The sequence below is a fragment of the Bombina bombina genome, chromosome 3, assembly GCF_027579735.1.
Source record: "Bombina bombina isolate aBomBom1 chromosome 3, aBomBom1.pri, whole genome shotgun sequence".
Classification (NCBI taxonomy): domain Eukaryota; kingdom Metazoa; phylum Chordata; class Amphibia; order Anura; family Bombinatoridae; genus Bombina; species Bombina bombina.
The window spans coordinates 1,044,236,789-1,044,256,782 of record NC_069501.1 but is presented as its reverse complement, the minus strand read 5'-3'; positions in this window follow the sequence as shown (position 1 = coordinate 1,044,256,782).

Sequence of the window (19,994 nt, the reverse complement as noted above, 5' to 3'; positions counted from 1 at the left end):
TTATTTTTATCCTCATCTTTATATTACTTTTAACACTGTTTACATCATTTTATATTGGTTTAACACTAATGTTTTAGAGGTTTGAAGTTGACACTTTTTTATTCACTCATAATGATTTAGGGCGCCCCCTATTTTTAGCGTTAATGTTGTAATTTCGGTTACTTTCTCTGCTGTGGGCAATTAGAGATGGCCAATTAGCGACAGTTATAAATAAGTCATTTGAGTGTGCAGCCAATGGCTGTGATGAATATAACAGTGTTCTGCACTTCCATTTCTATCAGGAACTGAAATGCTCACAATTTCAGAATAGAATTACAGGAAAAGGGGACAAAATAAATAATGGAAGTATATTGTAGAGTTTTTTTTTTATAAATACGATTTATCATTTTGTATTACCATCACAAAGTGTTTAATGTCCCTTTAAGAAGCACATGCCATTCTTCACAATCATAACCTTGCCCCATATATGCCCGTAATTGGCTCAGCAGAAATGATTAGATTAGAAACTGCAAAATAATTTTGCTAACAAAATGACCATAGCTAACTGTGTCTTCTTCAGTAACAAGTCTAGTTTGGCTCCTTCAAATAAGGCATATGTTAGGTGGAATTTGGCTGTTAATTTTTTTTTTAACACTCACCTAACATGTCAACTTATTGCAAGTCTGCAGAAAAAAATTGTAATTACAAGGTGTGTGCACTGTCCCTTTAAGTGTTAACATTTTATTTCAGCACTAATTGCACTGGTTATGTTAAATCTGCAAGTTATTTCTTTACATGAATTTACATGGATATCACAGACTAACTGTGTAAAATTAATTAATATCCCTCTATTCCTAGCAATAAAGAATAATTAGCAATGTGCTAAAGAAATATGCAGACATTTAATCAGATTAAAAGGAGAAAATGTGGATATGACATTAGCCATTTGCAGTGATGTATGGATATTGACAAACAAGACTTGCGTGTGATTGCTGTTTTAGTAGAGAAAGCTGTTTTTGTGCCGGGCGGGGATCTGCACAACTTTGATTATAATCCAGCTCAGTTTGGTACTTTCCTTTTATTTTAATAACACAGCAGACGGTTTGTTCTTCCATTTTTCAGTTCCAAGAGAGAAGCTTTCCAGATTACAAAAAAAAATAATTTGGATCTTCTTTTCCTCTACAATGTATTACAGACGTACATTTAAAATGTCAGATTATTATTGTTATCATTATTTATCTGTATAGCACCCCAAATTCCAAACCGCTGGCAGATGGGAAGATACAATATTGTGAAAGTTATGGGTGTAACAGACAGAGAAAAAAAAAGATAAAACTCCCAAATACTTTTTAAAAAGTTTTTAAACTTTACAGTGAATAGTTTTTAAGGGTCTATCAAGTGCAGCAAAATACAGTCTTTACCACATGAGTACTGGATAAGATAAAAATACACCTTCATTCTCCTTAAAGGAACATGAAAGTCAAACTAAAACGTTCATTGATCTTAGAGCATACACCTTTTTTAATCAAATTTACTTTTTACATTTGTTTAAAAATCATACCTAGATAGGCTCAGAAATAGCAGTGCGCTACTTTACTGGGAGTGAGCGGGAGATTGGTGGCTGCACACATTTGCCTCTTGTCATTGGCTCATCATATGTCTTGTTAGTTCCCAGTAGTGTATTGTTGCTTTGGAGATGACTTTAACTATGTGTTTAACTCTTCTGCATGTCATTATATGCAAGTAAACAGTACTCTAATAAAATGTTCCAACATGTTTTATTTTTGCATTTTATGTCCCTTTAAAGGGCTATCCTGGTGTTTGGGTAGGTTGGAGACCATTTAAGCAGCGCCTGGATCTCCATTAAGGGTTTATCAAATTGGTTCCCTCTCTATTTTGTTGCAGCATATCTGTTTAACTGACCTCTTTATTTTAAAGGGACATGAAACCCAAATATTTCTTCATCCTCATGGTATTCTTTGTTGAAGAGAATTCCTAGGTAGGTAGTATGCACATGCCTGGAGAACACAGTAGTGTTTGCAAAATATATAACATTGTTTAAAGCTTTCTTGAAAACTGCTGCAATGTAATGCTCCAAACATAAGCACACTCCTAAGCCTACCTACCTGCTTTTTCAGCTAAGGGTCTGATATATCCATTCTTGCATAAAAACTTTTTTCAAATATGTATTACGAAAACACAAACAAGTAAAACACAAAGGGCTAGATTATAAGTGGAGCAGTAGTTTGTGCTCACATTCGTGCGTTAAAACTGCTAGAAGTTATTTTTTATGCTCGGAGATTCACAGTCGTATTACAAGTTGAAAGTTAAAAGTTTGCGCTCTTGTGTTTGTAACATTGCGATAACACATGACGTGGAGAAGTCACAAACGGAAAATCGCATTCTCCCATAGACTTCAATGTATCTGACAAAAGTTGGAGAAAAACGTAACACCCACAAATCGTTCAAACACGATTGCGGTTACTTAAAAGCGCAACATAAGAAAATAATATATATTTTATATTATCTGCTTTATTTGCTATAGAACAACTTTTAGTGGGTGTTCCAGCTAACCTTTTTAACAGTGCTAAACTGGAATCTTCTAAGTAAGTATGAATATTGCATAAACATGATTTTTCATGTTTTATTCTACTTGACTGCAATGGGCTTCAATGCACTTGTGTATATGTCTATATATGTGTGCATGTGTATGTATGTGTTTATACATGCATATATGTCTGTAAATACATAAATACAGATATAAATAAATTTGTACACACATAAATAAACATATATATATATATATATATATATATATATATATATATATATGTATATATATACATACATACATATTTACACATGTATATATATGTATCTCTGTGTCAAAGTTCTTTTCAGTCCTTTTTTTCTAACACCTGATACCTCATATCTTTTTGCAGGGTCGGCTCCAGGGGGGGCATTGGGGGGCAATGCCCGCCCAAATGGAATGCTGTGCCCCCTCCCCTTGGCAGGTTGGGCAAATGAAGAAAAATAGTTTTTGTGATGATAGCAGGATGTGATGTCACTAGCATGTGGGCGGGGCTTAGGTCCGGTGTCTGTGTCGCAGTTAGTTTAGTACAATCAACCTGTCTGGATGTGTATTGCTATGCTCTGTAATAAAATAGAGTTGTACCATCATTGCTGTGTCCTGCATATGTCCTGCATCTCATGACATGGTGTCAGAAGTTCTGGACTACGCTTCTGTTTCTGATGATGACGATGTCAAAGTTTACCCCACCTGAGCCTTTTGACTTTTCTCAGCCTGCAGCTTGGCCCACATGGCGTCAGCGGTTTCAGCGCTTCAGGATTGCATCCAAACTGAACAAGGAGAGTGGTGAAGTACAAGTTAATTCTCTTTTATACTCTATGGGGAAAGATGTAGAGCCAGTGTTCAATGCTTTTACTTTCCAAGAAGGGGAAGAAGTTAACTTTGATATAGTTATGGATAAACTCAGTGCCCACTTTGTGCCCAAAAGAAATGTGATTCATGAGAGAGCTTGTTTTCACAAACGTAATCAGCGTGTGGGAGAATCTGTGGAGTCATTTTTGCGCAGCCTGTATGAATTAGCTGAATTCTGTGAGTTTGGTGTTGCTAAAGAAGAGCAAATCAGAGACAGAATAGTTATTGGAATTGCAGATGCTGAAGTCTCCCTGAAGCTGCAGTTAGAGCCTGATTTAACATTAGACGGGGCTATTAGGATGGCCCGCCAGAGTGAACTGGTGAAAAAGCAAAGTGCTGATCTGAGGTCTGAGAGTATTGTGGATGAAGTGCAACAGTCTAGGAAAATTACTAGTGAAAGGCACAGTGTGAGCGGTAGATCTAAAGTATTGGAAAGGCCTAGAAGTGGATGGGCGCAACATGGCCGATGCACACGGTGCTACCGGGCTCATGATCAGAGTGCTATATGCCCGGCCAGAGATAAAAGATGCAGAAAATGTAACAGAATAGGCCATTTTGAAGTGGTGTGTAAAACTGAATACATTAAGGAGATGCAGGTGGACAGTGACCAGGAGGGTCAGGAAGTGTCTTTTGTGGGGTCTGTTGTGGAACGGACAAGCTCAGAGGAAGATTGGAAAGTTACCTTTACTGTAATGGGAGCCAATGTTGATTTTAAGATTGACACAGGAGCAGATATCACTGTAATGTCTTTTGCTGAATTTATGAGACTGCCTCGACAGCCCCAGCTGGCGAAGGTTACTACAAATGTTCATAGTCCTGGTGGCCGCATTGATTGTGTGGGGAAATTTCTTGCCAGCTGTGAGTACAAACAAAGGAAGTTCACCATGTGGGTGCATGTGATCCGAGGTCAGTGTGTTAACAGTTTATTGAGCAGAAAAGCAGCCTGTGACTTGGGCCTCGTGGCCAGAGTGAATGAGATCTCTGAAGATATGTTTGGCGAGTTGGGCCTACTGAGCTGCAAACCTGTCCGTATAGCACTTAAAAGTGACGCAGTCCCGTACAGTATTTCTACTCCTCATAGAATTCCGTTCCCGCTCATGCCTCAAGTGGAGAAAGAGCTCATGCGCATGAAGTCTATGGGGGTTATTGAAGAGGTTGTTGAAGCAACTGATTGGTGTGCCCCCATTGTTCCAGTTGCAAAGAAAAACGGAAAGGTGCGCATCTGTGTGGACCTGAAAAGGTTGAATGAGGCAGTGAAGAGGGAGAGATTTGTGCTGCCGACACTGGAAGATATAGCCCCGAAGTTGGCTGGGGCGAAGTTCTTTTCCACATTAGACGCTTCTAGCGGCTTTTGGCAGATCCCCCTGGATCCAAAGTGCCGCAAACTGACTACCTTTATCACTCCGGTAGGTCGGTTCTGTTTCTGCAGACTTCCCTTTGGGATATCCTCCGCTCCTGAGATCTTTCAGAGGGAAATGAGTTCTCTCCTGAGTGGCCACGTGGGCACAGCAGTCGTCATGGACGACATTCTAGTGTATGGGTCTACAGTGGAGGAGCATGATCAGCGTTTGAGTTGTGTGTTGCAGGCTATCAAAGAGTCTGGGCTGAAGCTGAATAAAGAAAAATGTCATTTTAGGAAAACTGAATTATGCTACTTTGGGCATATCATCAACGGGGATGGCATCAAGCCGGACCCCGAGAAAATTCGGGCTATCGAACAGATGAAAAGCCCTTCTGATGTACATGAGCTGAGACAGATATTGGGCCTTGTAAATTACGTGGGCAAGTTTCTTCCAGATTTATCTACAGTTTTGCACCCTATCACAGAGTTGCTTAAGAAAGATGTTGCCTGGGTCTGGGGACCCTCACAAGAAAAAGCGTTCCTGCATGCTAAGTCCCTGCTGGGGTCTGCCCCAGTGCTGGGGTTCTACGACCCTTCAAAAAAGACTGTGGTTAGTGCTGATGCAAGCAGTTATGGGTTGGGGGCTGCACTCCTGCAGCTGAATGACAACAAACTACAGCCCATCGCCTACTGTTCCCGCACACTGACGGCTGCGGAGTCAAAATACGCTCAAATTGAGAAAGAGTGCCTTGCTGCAGTTTGGGCCTGTGAGCGCTTTCAGCGTTATCTAGTGGGTTTGGAGAAATTTAGTCTGGAAACTGACCACAAAACGCTAGTCCCTCTTATCAATTCTTATGACATCGACAAAACACCCTTGAGATGCCAGAGACTTTTAATGAGACTACTCAGGTTCAATGTTCAGGCAGTGCATGTGCCGGGGAAGCAGCTGGTTGTGGCAGATACACTGTCCAGGCTCCCGCTGGCTGCTGCTGAAGAATCCTCCACAGAGTCGGATGTAAAAGTGTATGTTGATTCAGTTCTGGCCTCTAAGTCCATTTCTACAAGGAAACTGGAAGAGATAAAGAAAGAGACATATTTGGACACAGATCTGCAAGAAGTTATAAGGTACATAAGAGATGGCTGGCCCGAGAGCCGGGCAGCCTGGATGTCTTTAAATGCTTACCAGCCAGAGAGGTCGCAGCTCACGGAGCTGGAGGGGTTGGTGCTGTTCCAAGACCGTATTGTAATTCCTGTCAGCATGAGGAAGGAGATGTTAAACAGGATTCATGATGGCCACTTAGGCATTACAAAGTGCAGAGAAAGAGCAGCTACAGCTGTGTGGTGGCCTGGGATCAGCTCCGACATTGCAAATCATGTGTCTAAATGTGCCTTTTGCCGGGAACGCCGGCCTACTCAGAGAAGGGAGCCCTTAATGTCTACTCCGCTGCCTGCGGGGCCGTGGCAGAAAATAGCTGCTGATTTGTGCGAACTGCATGGAAAAAAGTTTCTTGTTGTTATCGACTACTATTCCAGGTATTTGGAAATAGCACCCCTGAATGATATCACAAGTCAGGCCGTTATCATTCGCCTGAAGAGCTTGTTCGCCCGCTGGGGCATTCCAATGGAGCTGGTGAGTGATAATGGCATGCAGTTTGCTTCTACAGAGTTCAGTGCTTTCAGCAGGGAATATGATTTTGTACATTCCACGTCAAGTCCACATTATCCGCAGGCCAACGGAATGGCTGAAAGGGCAGTTCAAACAACAAAATTCATCCTAAAGCAATCTGAACCGTACCTAGCCCTCTTGTTATACAGGGCGACGCCCATTCAAGCCACCGGGTTTAGCCCGGCACAGCTGATGCTAGGACGCCAGATTCGCACCACTTTACCCTCAGTGGGTGTCTTCAAGCCGCCTGGCCCTGTTCCTCGGGACGAAGTCCTTAGGAGGGATGAAGAGGCCAAAAAGGGTTATCGTTTCTTCTACGACAGGAGACATTCTGTCAGGCCTTTACAGGAACTGAAAGCGGGCCAAAGTGTCAGAATTAAACTGGATGATGAGAAGAAATGGAAGACGCCTGCTACGGTAGTGGGCCGCTCTCCAGAACCAAGGTCTTACACAGTCCTTACAGAGGGAGGGACGGTTACACGCCGTAACCGAAGACATCTTCAGCCTGTACCTGAGAGTCTGGAACCGGATACCTCAGTACCACCGCCGGTGGGATCTCCTGTTCTAAGAGAGGTGCCTTCCCCTCAGCAAGATCATAGCGGGGATATATCTTTGCCTCCAGCAGACTCTTGTTCACCATCTTCTGTATCAGAGGACAGTTCATGCAAAGTTACATCAAGCGGAAGAGTGGTGAGGCTTCCGGCCCGATACAGGGACTGACTTTAGCTAGAACAGTGACCGGAAGTATGGGCAGAATAATCCCATGGTCACTGTGGACTAGGGTAGTCTACCCCGATGTCCAAGTCAGGATGTAATTTATTTGTTCATGTTTTCTAATCCATCTGTTCTTATAATGTTCTAAAACAAAATGTTGTTGTATACCCTGTTGGTGTACCTTGTTATTTAATATATGCGAATGTATGCTTTGCCTTTGAAAAAGGGGAAGATGTGATGATAGCAGGATGTGATGTCACTAGCATGTGGGCGGGGCTTAGGTCCGGTGTCTGTGTCGCAGTTAGTTTAGTACAATCAACCTGTCTGGATGTGTATTGCTATGCTCTGTAATAAAATAGAGTTGTACCATCATTGCTGTGTCCTGCATATGTCCTGCATCTCATGACAGTTTTAACACTAATTAAGTCAGTGTATGTAATATATATGTATATATATATATTTTATTTTGGCCTTTGGATTTTGTTCTCGATGGGGCGGAGGGAAGAGTGTGTGACTTAATGCGTGACTGCGTGTGGCCATCATATTAAGCTCAGCCTCAGCGTGAAGACTTGGAGAGGGAACGGAAGGAAGGAGCCGGTAAGTAAGTGATTCATCAATCAGTCAAGTGACAATGACTGACAATACACTGACTGACTTAAAGGCTTGGCACTGGGCCTGGCAGACCAAAGTGCTGCACTGCTGCCCTGCAATATGTGGACCGGGTGACTGTGTATAAATCCCGAATCCGGTCCACATATTATGATGATCACCTTGTCTCCTGAGAGTCCTGACTCCTGGCTGGCTCCTCAGCTGAAACTCCACCCACCCACATGCGGCACGCCATGCACACACAACTTTAACTTCGGATTTGAGTCGGCAGCCGCGGTATTGCAGCAGACTGAAACTCAGTCTGAGCACATAGCAGTTCGTGGCAGCACTGGCAGGGTGAGGTCTTAGGCGGCAAGTGAAGGAGCTGGCAGGCTGCCGTCCTGGCAAGTCATCTCTTCAGAGTCAGACTTTAGTTTGTTTTTAGTAGAAAGAATACTCTAAATTTAGAGTTAAACATCAAATGAAATGTGTCAGACAGTCAGACTCAGTTGTATATAAAGCTCTTCTGTTGCTACTTATTATAATTAAGGAGCTAAAGAAGAGCTTTATATACAACTGAGTCTGACTGTCTGACATATTTTATTTGATGTTTGACTATATTAGTTATGTTTTGGGCTAAAAGAGATCACCTTTTTAAGATGCTCCTTTTAGAATTTACAAAAGCCATGATCTTGAACCTTGAAAGTTATTCTTGCCCCTAAATTTATACTATTCAAAATAGCAAGAATGAGAATCTTCGGATAAACATGAAAAATCACTGTATTGCAAGTAAAAATTTACAGGGAATGAGGGATTAACTTCATCATTGTTTCATCTATTTTGAATGATGAAGTTAATCCCTCAGTCCCTGTAAATTTTTAATTGCAATAAAGTGATTTTTCATGTTTATCGGAAGTTATAAGGCAATATGGTATATTGTATTAAATATATGGTGAATTTAGATCAGTATAAACACCGAACCTGTATATAAAATACATATATATAGATACATACACATAAGCATTACATACACACATATATATATATATATGTATATGTGTGTATAAAATGTGTATAAGTGTGTATACGAGTGTATGTATAACTGTGCATGTGTGCCCCCTCGTGAAAAAAAAATGCCCCCCCCCCATTTAATTTGTTCTGGAGCCGACCCTGTCTTTTTGCCTTATAACTTTTTAACACAATATTGTTTTTTTAATAATCCTTATTAGATAGTGTTATTATAAGTATAATTGTACTTTTAAATGTATTTTATGTGTTTTTTTTTTGTCAAGGGTAACAGTTTACAAGAGCTCTGAGGTCATAGTAATCATTTTAGCTAGTAAATCACTATTGCACTCATGCTGCGTTTGCATTTACTTTCAACTTGTAATATGAGCGGAATTTAACTTGCGCACAAATAGTTGTGAAAACCCTATCTCGCTCGCGTGCAAACGATAGCACTCCACTCGTAATCTAGCCCAAAATGTCAAAGTATACTTAAATGATGTGGTTTGTTTTCTCAAACACTTACACAAAATAAATAGGTATTAGCAGTTACAATTACATTACATTTTTTTATAATTGTTTTTGTTAGTAATTTCCAAATACAATGAAAGATGAAGTTCAGAGCCTAGCATACACCGTTTTCAACTGGACAGTGCAGAATTTTAAGCTGCTGTCCAACTAGATTTATAAAAGTTCAATCAATTACAAATCAACGTCTCCAAGATTGCAGCCCAGGGGTAGTCATTGCTCTTTTTTTTTACTAGAAGCCAAGTGATGTCAAATTAGTATATGTTTGTGCTGCTGGCAACTGAGGGATACAATCACTGATTATTTTGTTGTATTAGCAGCTCAGTTCTCAGTTGTGAAAACTAAACATAGTAGTCTAGGTATTGGGTAGGATTTTGAGTGTAGTTTAGGGCAGAGTTTTGGGGATGCACCTTTTTAACCACCTACTTTATCTCTCTACTGATCATCTATTGATTATGAAGTATTTTTGTCGCACTTAGCTGATAAATCTAACATTCAAATATTTAATTTTTAAGATACTGTACTAAATATGTTCTATCATAAATATGAAAGAGCACTATTTTTGAACACTATGAATGAAAAGCCATTTAAATTTCTTATTAGCTAAAAGGTAGTAAGAAAAATTGATACTTCCATTTTTAGTTTTAGTTTTATTTGTTTTCAATTAAAGTCAGCATGCTTAGATGTTGCTGTTTTTATATGCATGATGGGAATGTTTTTATTACCGTGTTTTACATTGGAATGTTGGTTTCATTACATTCAGGGTAAGTCTATTGGAATCAACTATCAAATGTACTATAAGAATTTTTATATTTCATTTTTTTTTATAATGCATTCAAGATATGACTGTTAAAGGGAAATTAAACAAAAATATATCATGATTCAGATAGAGCCTAAATAAAAAAATAAAAAAAGATTTATTTCTATTATCAAATGTATCCTTTGTTGAAAAGCAGGTAGGAAGGCTTGTGTCTGGAGCACTATATGGCAGCAATTTTATAAGAATGTTCTTAACAGTGGTATACATTTGCATGAACACTAACTGTCAGCAGTGTTTGTACAAATTGCTGCCATACAGTGCTCTGGACGTGCACGCTACCTACCTAGGTATTCTCAATGAAGAATAACATTAAAGTAAAGCAAATGAGGTAATAGAAGAAAAAGGATTTTTGTTTAAAATTGTTTGTTCTGTCTGAATCGTGAAAAAGATCATGAGTATTGGAGCCCCGTAACTCCCTAAACTACTCCCTAAACTACATGCAAAAAAAAAAATAACACCTAACACATGCGCAATGTCTATCTACCTGTCAACCGCAATCCCCCACCGCAATCTTTAATAAAGTGCTTAACCCCTAAACCGCCGCTCCCGGACCCCACCGCCACCTACATTAAATGTATTACCCCCTAATCTGAGCCTCCTACCCCGCCGCCACCTACACCGCCACCTACCCCTAAACCGCCGCTCCCGGACCCCGCCGCCACCTACATTAATTATATTACCCAGTAATGTGAGCCCCCTACCCCGCCGCCACCTACATTAATTATATTAACCCCTAATGTGAGCCCCCTACCCCGCCGCCACCTACATTAATTATATTAACCCCATATGTGAGCCCCCTACCCTGCCGCCACCTACATTAATTATATTAACCCCTAATGTGAGCCCCCTACACCGCCGCCACCTACATTAATTATATTACCCCCTAATGTGAGCCCCCTACCCTGCTGCCACCTACATTAATTATATTAACCCCTAATGTGAGCCCCCTACCCTGCCGCCACCTACATTAATTATATTACCCCCTAATGTGAGCCCCCTACCCCGCCGCCACCTACATTAATTATATTAACCCCTAATGTGAGCCCCCTACCCCGCCGCTACCTACATTAATTATATTAACCCCTAATGTGAGCCCCCTACCCCGCTGCCACCTATATTAAATATATTAACCCCTAATCTGAGCCCCCTACACCGCCGCCACCTATATTAAATTTATTAACCCCTAATATAATCACCCTACACCGCCGCCACCTATATTAAATATATTAACCACTAAACCTAAGTCTAACCCTAACACCCCCTAACTTAATTATTATTGAAATAAATCTAAATAAAATTAATACAATTCACTAAATTATTCCTATTTAAAACTAAATACCTATAAAATAAACCCTAAGATAGCTACAATATAATTAATAATTACATTGTAGCTATTTTAGGGTTTATATTTATTTTACAGGTAACTTTGTATTTATTTTAACTAGGTACAATAACTATTAAATAGTTAATAACTATTTAATAGCTACCTAGTTAAAATAATTACCAAATTACCTGTAAAATAAATCCTAACCTAAGTTACCATTACACCTAACACTACCCTATCAATAAATTAATTAAATAAACTACAATTATCTCAACTAAAATACAATGAAATACACTAAACTATATTACAAAAACAAACAAACACTAAATTACAAAAAATAAAAAAAGATTACAAGAATTTTAAGCTAATTACACCTAATCTAAGCCTCCTAATAAAATAAAAAAGCCCCCCAAAATAATAAAATTTCCCTACCCTATACTAAATTAAAAAAGTAATCAGCTCTATTACCAGCCCTTAAAAGGGCCTTTTGCGGGGCATTGCCCCAAAGTAATCAGCTCTTTTACCTGTAAAAAAAGAACAACCCCCCCATTACAACCCACCACCCACACACCCCTACTCTAATAGGTGGCGGCGGGGTAGGGGAATCAGATTAGGGGTTAATGTAGTTATTATAGATGACGGCGGTGTAGGGGGCTCAGATTAGGGGTTAATGTAGTTTTTATAGGTGGCGGCGGTGTAGGGGGATTAGATTAGGGTTTAATAAATGTAATATAGGTGGCGGCGGTGTAGTGGGATCATATTAGGGGTTAATAGAGTTAATGTAGGTGGCGGTGGTGTAGGGGGGTCAGATTAGGGGGTAATACATATAATATAGGTGGCGGCAGGGTCCGGGAGTGGCGGTTTAGGGGTTAATACATTTATTGTTAGGAGTGAGAGGGGGGATTGCAGATAGAGGGGTATACGTATCGGACTGGGTGATTAGATTAGGGGTTTATAAATTTAATATAGTTGGTGGCGGTGTAGGGGGCTCAGATTAGGGATTAATATATTTAATATAGGTGGCAGTGGGGTAGGGGGCTCAGGTTAGGGGTTAATATATTTAATATAGGTGGCGGAGGGGTAGGGGGCTCAGATTAGGGGTTAATATAGTTAAAATAGGTGGCGGCGGGGTAGGGGGCTCAGATTAGGGGTTAATAGAGTTAATGTAGGTGGTGGCGGGGTAGGGGGCTCACATTAGGGGGTAATACATTTAATATAGGTGGCGGCGGGGTAGGGGGCTCACATTAGGGGGTAATATATTTAATATAGGTGGCGGGGGGGAGGGGAATCAGATTAGGGGTTAATGTAGTTATTATAGGTGGTGGCAGTGTAGGGGGCTCAGATTAGGGGTTAATATAGTTATTATAGGTGGCGGCGGTGTAGGGGGATTAGATTAGGGGTTAATAAATTTAATATAGGTGGCGGCGGTGTAGGGGGATCATATTAGGGGTTAATAGAGTTAATGTAGGTGGCGGCGGTGTAGGGGGATCAGAATAGGGTGTAAGACATATAATATAGGTGGCGGTGTAGGGGGGTCAGATTAGGGGGTAATACATATAATATAGGTGGCGGCGGGGTCCGGGAGTGGCGGTTTAGGGGTTAATACATTTATTGTTAGGAGTGAGAGGGGGGATTGCGGATAGAGGGGTATACGTGTCGGGCTATTTTTGGGAGGCAGGTTAGACAGTTACGGGATATTTTATACTTTAGTGAGTTTTTTCATGCGGCGGCAGTTTCTAAAGTGCCGTAAATCACTGGCGAGTCTAGAAATTTGTACTTACGCTCATTTCTGGACATCGCTAGTTTGTCCGACTTACGGCACTTTAGCAACTGCCGGCACCGTATATGTAATAGCTCGATGTGCGATCTGAAACTACGGGCGGTGCAGGTTTCCACGCTTGCGCCGAAACCTGCGCCGTATATCGGATCGCGCCCATGATATGCTGTTGTGCATGTTAGCATATACGCTGTATCTGGGGCAGCAGTTTTTAATGACATTGTAAGATTTTATGTAATTAAAGGGACAGTCTAGTAAACATTTTCAAGATTCATGAAAATTTCCAGATTCCAATAGGGCATGCAATTTTAAACAACTTTCTAATTTACTGCTAGTTCATTTGTGTCATATAAATGACATTGGGCTCACTCCCGTGGAGTTAGCAATGATTGACTAAAATGCATGTCTTTCAAAATAACTGAGATAAGAGGGCAGTCTGTAGAGGCTTAGACACAAGGTAATCACAGTGGTAAAAAGTGTTTTAATATAACAGTTATGGTTATGCAAAACTGGGGAATGGGTAATAAGGGAATTATTTATATTTTAAACAATAAATATTCTAGAGTAGACTGTCCCTTTAATAATTAATTTAGAGCAGCTTATTTCCTGTCTAAAATTTCCATATAAATATGACCCATACACATATTGAAAAAATAAAAAATGTAATTAACTCCAGAAGTTTCATAATCACACACAATTTTATAGCTAAAAAAATAAATGTGTCATGCTTTAGTTTTATGCAGTGCTTCCTTTCTGTTCTGCCTTCTCATAGCAGAATGGTAGCGACTCTACCCTAATAATAAATACAATGTAGATACTATTCTAAACGACTTTCCAATTTATGTCTATTATCTAATTTGCTTCATTCTCTTGGTATCCTTTGCTGAAAAGTATACCTAGTTAGCAGCAACTTCGTGCTGGTTGGTGGCAGCATATATTTACCTCTCGTTATTGGCTCACCAGAATCGTTCAGTTAGCTCCCAGTAGTGAATAACTGCTCCTTCAACAAAGGATACCAAGAAACTGAAGCAAATTTGATAATAGAAGCAAATTGGAATTTTTTTTTTTTTAATTGTACGCTCTAACTGAATTAGGGAAGACATTTTTTTGTTTCATGTCCCTTTAAATAAGCTCGTAGATCATTATCACTCTTTCATTGATTTTTTTTTTGTCCTCTAAATACCATCTTTCAATGTTGTTTTCCCAAAGTCATGTTTTTTTGTGTTCTTATCTTCTTTTCTCTTTAGAACATTACATATTATTATTATTATTAGTTTAATTTTTGTGAGAAAGAAAAAGTAGGATACGATTATTATCTTTATTTGTAGTTTGCCAACAGATTCCGCAGCTCTTTGCAGGCGGTACAATAAAAAGGCAAGATATGGAAGCCAGAGAGAGACAGAAGGATTATATGTACATGAGCACATTTCAGTTTTAAATAGATGCATGTTTGCTATATAGTTGCAAGATAGTAAATGCTATCACTGTTTCAATGACAACTTTTACTGTTAAAGGGCCGGCCGTGCATATGTACATATGCTCCGTGTGTAGTTATAGCTTTCACGTAAACAGTGATCCCTTTTGCTAGAACATTTTTTTTTAAATGTATGTGTTTTGAAAATAAATGTTTCTGTTTAAAACTGAAATGCATTTCAGTTTTGGTGATTATGGAACATTATCTTTATTAAGAGTTTTCATTGTAAGTCTGATTTTAACAAATACTTTAAACTTTCAGTATTACATTTGTCTGAAAGATAGAACTGTAAGAGTTGTCTCCATCCATTACAAATGTAAAACATTTGAATAAATTGCATACCTCACATCATTTCCCATAGGCTTTCTGTGACAGGTATGTGAGGGGACTTGTGGGTGATGGACCACCTGTGTTTTGTGGGCTGGACTAAGGTAGGAGGGGAGATGCATATATTGGGTGGGGTCTGTTAATAGTCAGCCTTATACTAGATGGATCTGGGACAGTCCCTAAAAAAACAAGATATTTGCCCTTGCCCAACGTGCTGCTGGTGGGAAAGTGAACTGCCCTCCAATAAATGACAATCCTCCACAATTTCTCATAGTTTTGCAATATTAAAAATTAGCCAATCCTACAAACCAAACAAATGAACGGATTGTTGTGAAATGTGTAAATAAAGCCTGCATGTGTTTTTTTAAAATAAAAAATAAAACTTTTTTGTTTTTGATGCATAAATCTTTTTTTAAAAAAAAGGTTATATTTTTAAAATATGTATACGTCAATAAAATGTATTAAAGCTTTCGGCCTGATCAAGGTTTGTCTTTCTCCTTGTGTGTTGGGGTGCCTTGATTCGTAATGGTGTAATGCCAACTTAATAATTATAAAGAGACTTATAAAATAATTTGTGGATGTATAAAAGAAAATAAGAGGGAGTACAAAAGCTGAAGATATCTATAAAAGTGTGAATTTATTATAGTGAATACTCTAAAACATATGTTAAAACATATAAAGTGGGACGTCTCCCTTAATAAAAATACAATCACTGAAATATATTACTTGTCCATTCATACATATTAAAATCAATTGTGCAAATAAACACTCAACAAACACATAGTTCTGAAAGAACAAATATTCAAAACGTATCCCTTTTTATACCACCTATAGAGTGATTCGCCACATGGTATTAGGCGATAGTTTCAGTCCATTCTGTTTAAACAGATAATGAGTCTTATTTTACCCTTAGGTAATCACAGATTAGTTGCAGACCTTTCAGGCATAAACTGACATATGAATAATTAACAGCAGTACCTTTAGACCAGCAACATATTGAGTCTTTAGTAGTAGTTCGTCAGACCTTAGCTGTTTGTAGTGTTATCTTTGACACAGCCTACTCGCACACGTGAGTCTCCTCAATTACGTCACGGGGGGATTCCGTCCGGTGTCAGCTGTTAGAGTTACGCTGCTCCTCTATGTCGTCAATACTAGGGATAGTTAGTATCCGCTTGTTGTTTTTAGGATGTAGTTATGCGCTTATTCTCTTATAGTAATTTCTCTGCTCTTAGTGCTTCATGCACGCAGGAAAGGATACATACCACTCCAATTTCATCAACATACAATGTCCATAACCCAGGTTATTCAATTCAAGGATTTTGGAGTAAACACCTGAATATGATAAACAGTATCACACTGCCTTAGCTTTCAACACGTTTCACCCTATGGCGGGCTTTTTAAAGTGTTGATGAGTTTAATCTTTATTTCAGCCTATTTTCTATCTAGAAATTGAGGTCCAAAAAGTCTCCTGTCCTGTATTTAAAATGCATGTATTATTTAAACGAACAGTCTAGTCAAAATTCAACTTTCATGATTCAGATAAGACATGCAATTTTAAATAACTTACCAATTCACTTTTATCATCAAATTTGCTTTGTATCCTTGGTATTCTTAGCTGAAAGCTAAACCTAGGTAGACTCATATGCTAATTTCTAAGCCCTTGAAGGCTGCCTCATATTTCAATGCATTTGACTGTTTTTCATAGCTAGAGGGTATTAGTTCATGTGTGCCATATACATAACATTGTGCTCATGCCCTTGGTGTTACTTATGAGAGGGCACTGATTAGCTAAAGTGCAAGTCTGTCAAAAGAACTGAAATAAGTGGGCAGTCTGCAGAGGCTTAGATACAAGGTAATCAGAGGTAAAAAGTATATTAATATAACCTTGTTGGTTATGCAAAACTGGGGTATTGGTAATAAGGGGAATATCTATATTTTTAAACAATAACAATTCTACAGTAGACTGTCCCTTTAATGTTCTCTGGATTATTCACCCTTTCTTTTCTTCATAACCATTATTGGCCCAATGCACCTAAAATATATTATATTTTAAAAATATATTTGAGAGTGGAATATAATTGGTCTTATGTGATAAACATATCAACAGTCCAAATGGATAAATAACATAATACTTAGTAGCATTACCAGTATTAAGCAACCCACTGTGATTTATTATTTTAACTTCCCGGATATCTAATTTTTTGAGTTTTGGTCAGCAAACTATGCTGCGCTTTCTAATTAAATATGCTCCCAATGTATTTAACTAAGAGAGAGTGTTCATACTGATAATTAATGGAACAGTCTGTTGGGACTGTAGCCAGCAGTATATGGTTTGGCATTATTGATGTACTTTCCCTGTTCTGGGAACATGACTGTTTCCGTTGTCCCTGAAGCCTACAGTTTGGTATTGATTTGTGGTAAGCTTGAGCTATTAGCATAAAGAGGAGTACTTATGGGGAAATTTAAAATATGTTTTAGTAGATTATTCCTAATTGTTCCTTTTGAATATAAAACACTCATGTATGTTTAAAGTCTCGCAATGCCTGTGATTAGTGGCACAAAAAAAAAATCTATTTTACAAAACAGTAATTAAGAGTTTTCAAGGTTAAAGAAGCAATGCATACAGATAGAACTTTGGAGGTGACTTTATCCAAGTTCTAAGAATACTGGCAATTTATTATACGGATAGTTTGATTAATTACATAAATTACAGAGTTGAACAGCAACATGTGATCTGAAGTTGGTTAAAACCGTTCACCCATTCAGTCAGTTCTTTAGATATGTGTTAGTGAACTGTCATGTCCATAGGGATCAACAGGACTTGGTTGTTTTGTAAAATAACACACATTTTGTTGTTATAAATAATGTTTTCTCTCCTAGAGTAGCATATATTTTGGTGGGTACTAGTGTATTAAGGTTTTATGCTGCCCTAGGTGCTGGGAAATCTGCATCAACAATTTAAGTTTTTATTTGCCTTCTATATATCTTGTGAGGGATGCATGGAGGGGCCATATACCCCAGACAAACAACCAAGCGTCAATGACTTCTAATAAAATAAATCTAAATTTTAATTGATCATAACATTGTGGAAGAATAGCTGCATCATTTTCAGAGTTGTCAATCAGCATAGTAGATGTAGCGCTCCTGTGATAAATCAATCAATATTATAGTGCTAACAAATTCCATAACGTTATTCATGTCATTACTTCTCCAACTTAGAAGTCATTCAATCTCTGTTGAACATTATAAAAAGAGCTGAGCAGTTCAGATATAATGTAATGGGAAGTGTACAATGAAGTCATTATTTCTACATTATGGGGTCAATTTAATATAGTGCGAGATGACATGATACAATGTAGCGTATCATGTCCGCCGCACATCGATAAATGCCGACAGCATACGCTGTTGGCATTTATCATTGCACCAGCAGTTCTTGTGAACTGCTGGTGCAATACTGCCCCCTGCAGATTTGTGGCCAATCGGCCACTAGCAGGGGGTGTCAATCAACCCAATCGTATTCGATCGGGTTGATCTCTGTCAGCCGCCTCCGAGCAGGCGGACAGGTTATGGAACAGCGGTCTTTATGGAGCCGGAAACACGGGGCATCGAGCTCCGTACGGAGCTTGATAAATTGACCCCCTATGTATATGTTGTAAGTTATCCTGTGCATATCTATGATATTGCTTTCTCAATGATTTTATGAAAAACCAAGGAACTTAAAGAGAGATATATAATTTTCAACAAATAAGTCATAATAATTGCGTTAAAAGAGGCAGATGCATGGAGGAATTTACTTTAAAGATTCAGAAAAGTAGTGTTTAACTCCTTGGATGCCAGAGAGGAGTGCATGAAGATTCCGCTGTGCATACTTTACATGACAATAATATCTGGTTTCAATACCTCATCAACGATCCCTGAGATTAAAATGCACTTTGGGACATGTACTGGTTAAGTTGCTTACAAAACAGAGTTGACTGCTACAAGTTAGTTGGGGTAAAACCATACTAGTCACTCTTTACAGCAGTCTGCCTAAATAGACGTACCTTCTTTCTGTTATTTAGGTATTTAATTGTACTGCTTTGGCACATTCTTTCATTGGCCTAGTTGTTTTTTTTAGCTGAACAACTATTGGTTTTATTTTCAAGAGGGGGTAGGATATTCTTTTTTTGTCTGAGAGTCAAGGGATAATCTTCCCTAGAATTCACTCTTTTTCTATTCACATAATCTGTCCATCCCTCGTCCAAGCCCCATTGTGAAGTTAAAATTGCTCATAAACAACAGCTCATGTCTTCATAATTTTATCCTGACAAGAGAAATTGGTTTTGTAAAGATCTCCTGTTATAGAATGCACAGAACTCGTTCAACTTCAAGAACTTTTTATTAACTGAAGATAACACACCCATTTCACTGTTATACCTCATGCTTGTCCCTAGTGTTAGAATATATGAACTGCAACAAATATAAACAGCAACAACTGGAACAAACCATTATGATATATTCATTACAGGTTTGTTTTGACACTTATTGACATGTATTTTGTGTGACACCTCTCTCCAAAACTCACAGTATCTTCTCTCAGCAAAGCTGTCCCCTTTTAAGAGAATGATTACCTGTCAGTGACTATATAAAAAGAACTGAAATACCTCCCAAAAGACATCCCTCAATCGAGAGGGACACTGAGAAAGCTCCTCACTCAGGGCCAGATGATCTAATGCTCTCTGCTCTGGCGAGATGATCCAAGAACTCTCATCAGTATGGCAAGGTCTCTCTGTTAATTTACGAAATGTAAATTTTAGCTTAAGAACAGTTTATCTCACTTTGAAGGATTCTGGGTGTGAAGGAGATAATCCTTCATTACAATATAAGGTTTAAATAGAATCCCAAATATTTTCCAAAAATTTTCTGCATGCCAGCTAGTTTTTTATTACCAGGGACCTCAGTGACACTGGTTAAGTGTCAGCATAGGTTGCTGGTCACTGTAGCTTCCAATGCTGCTTATTTGTACTCT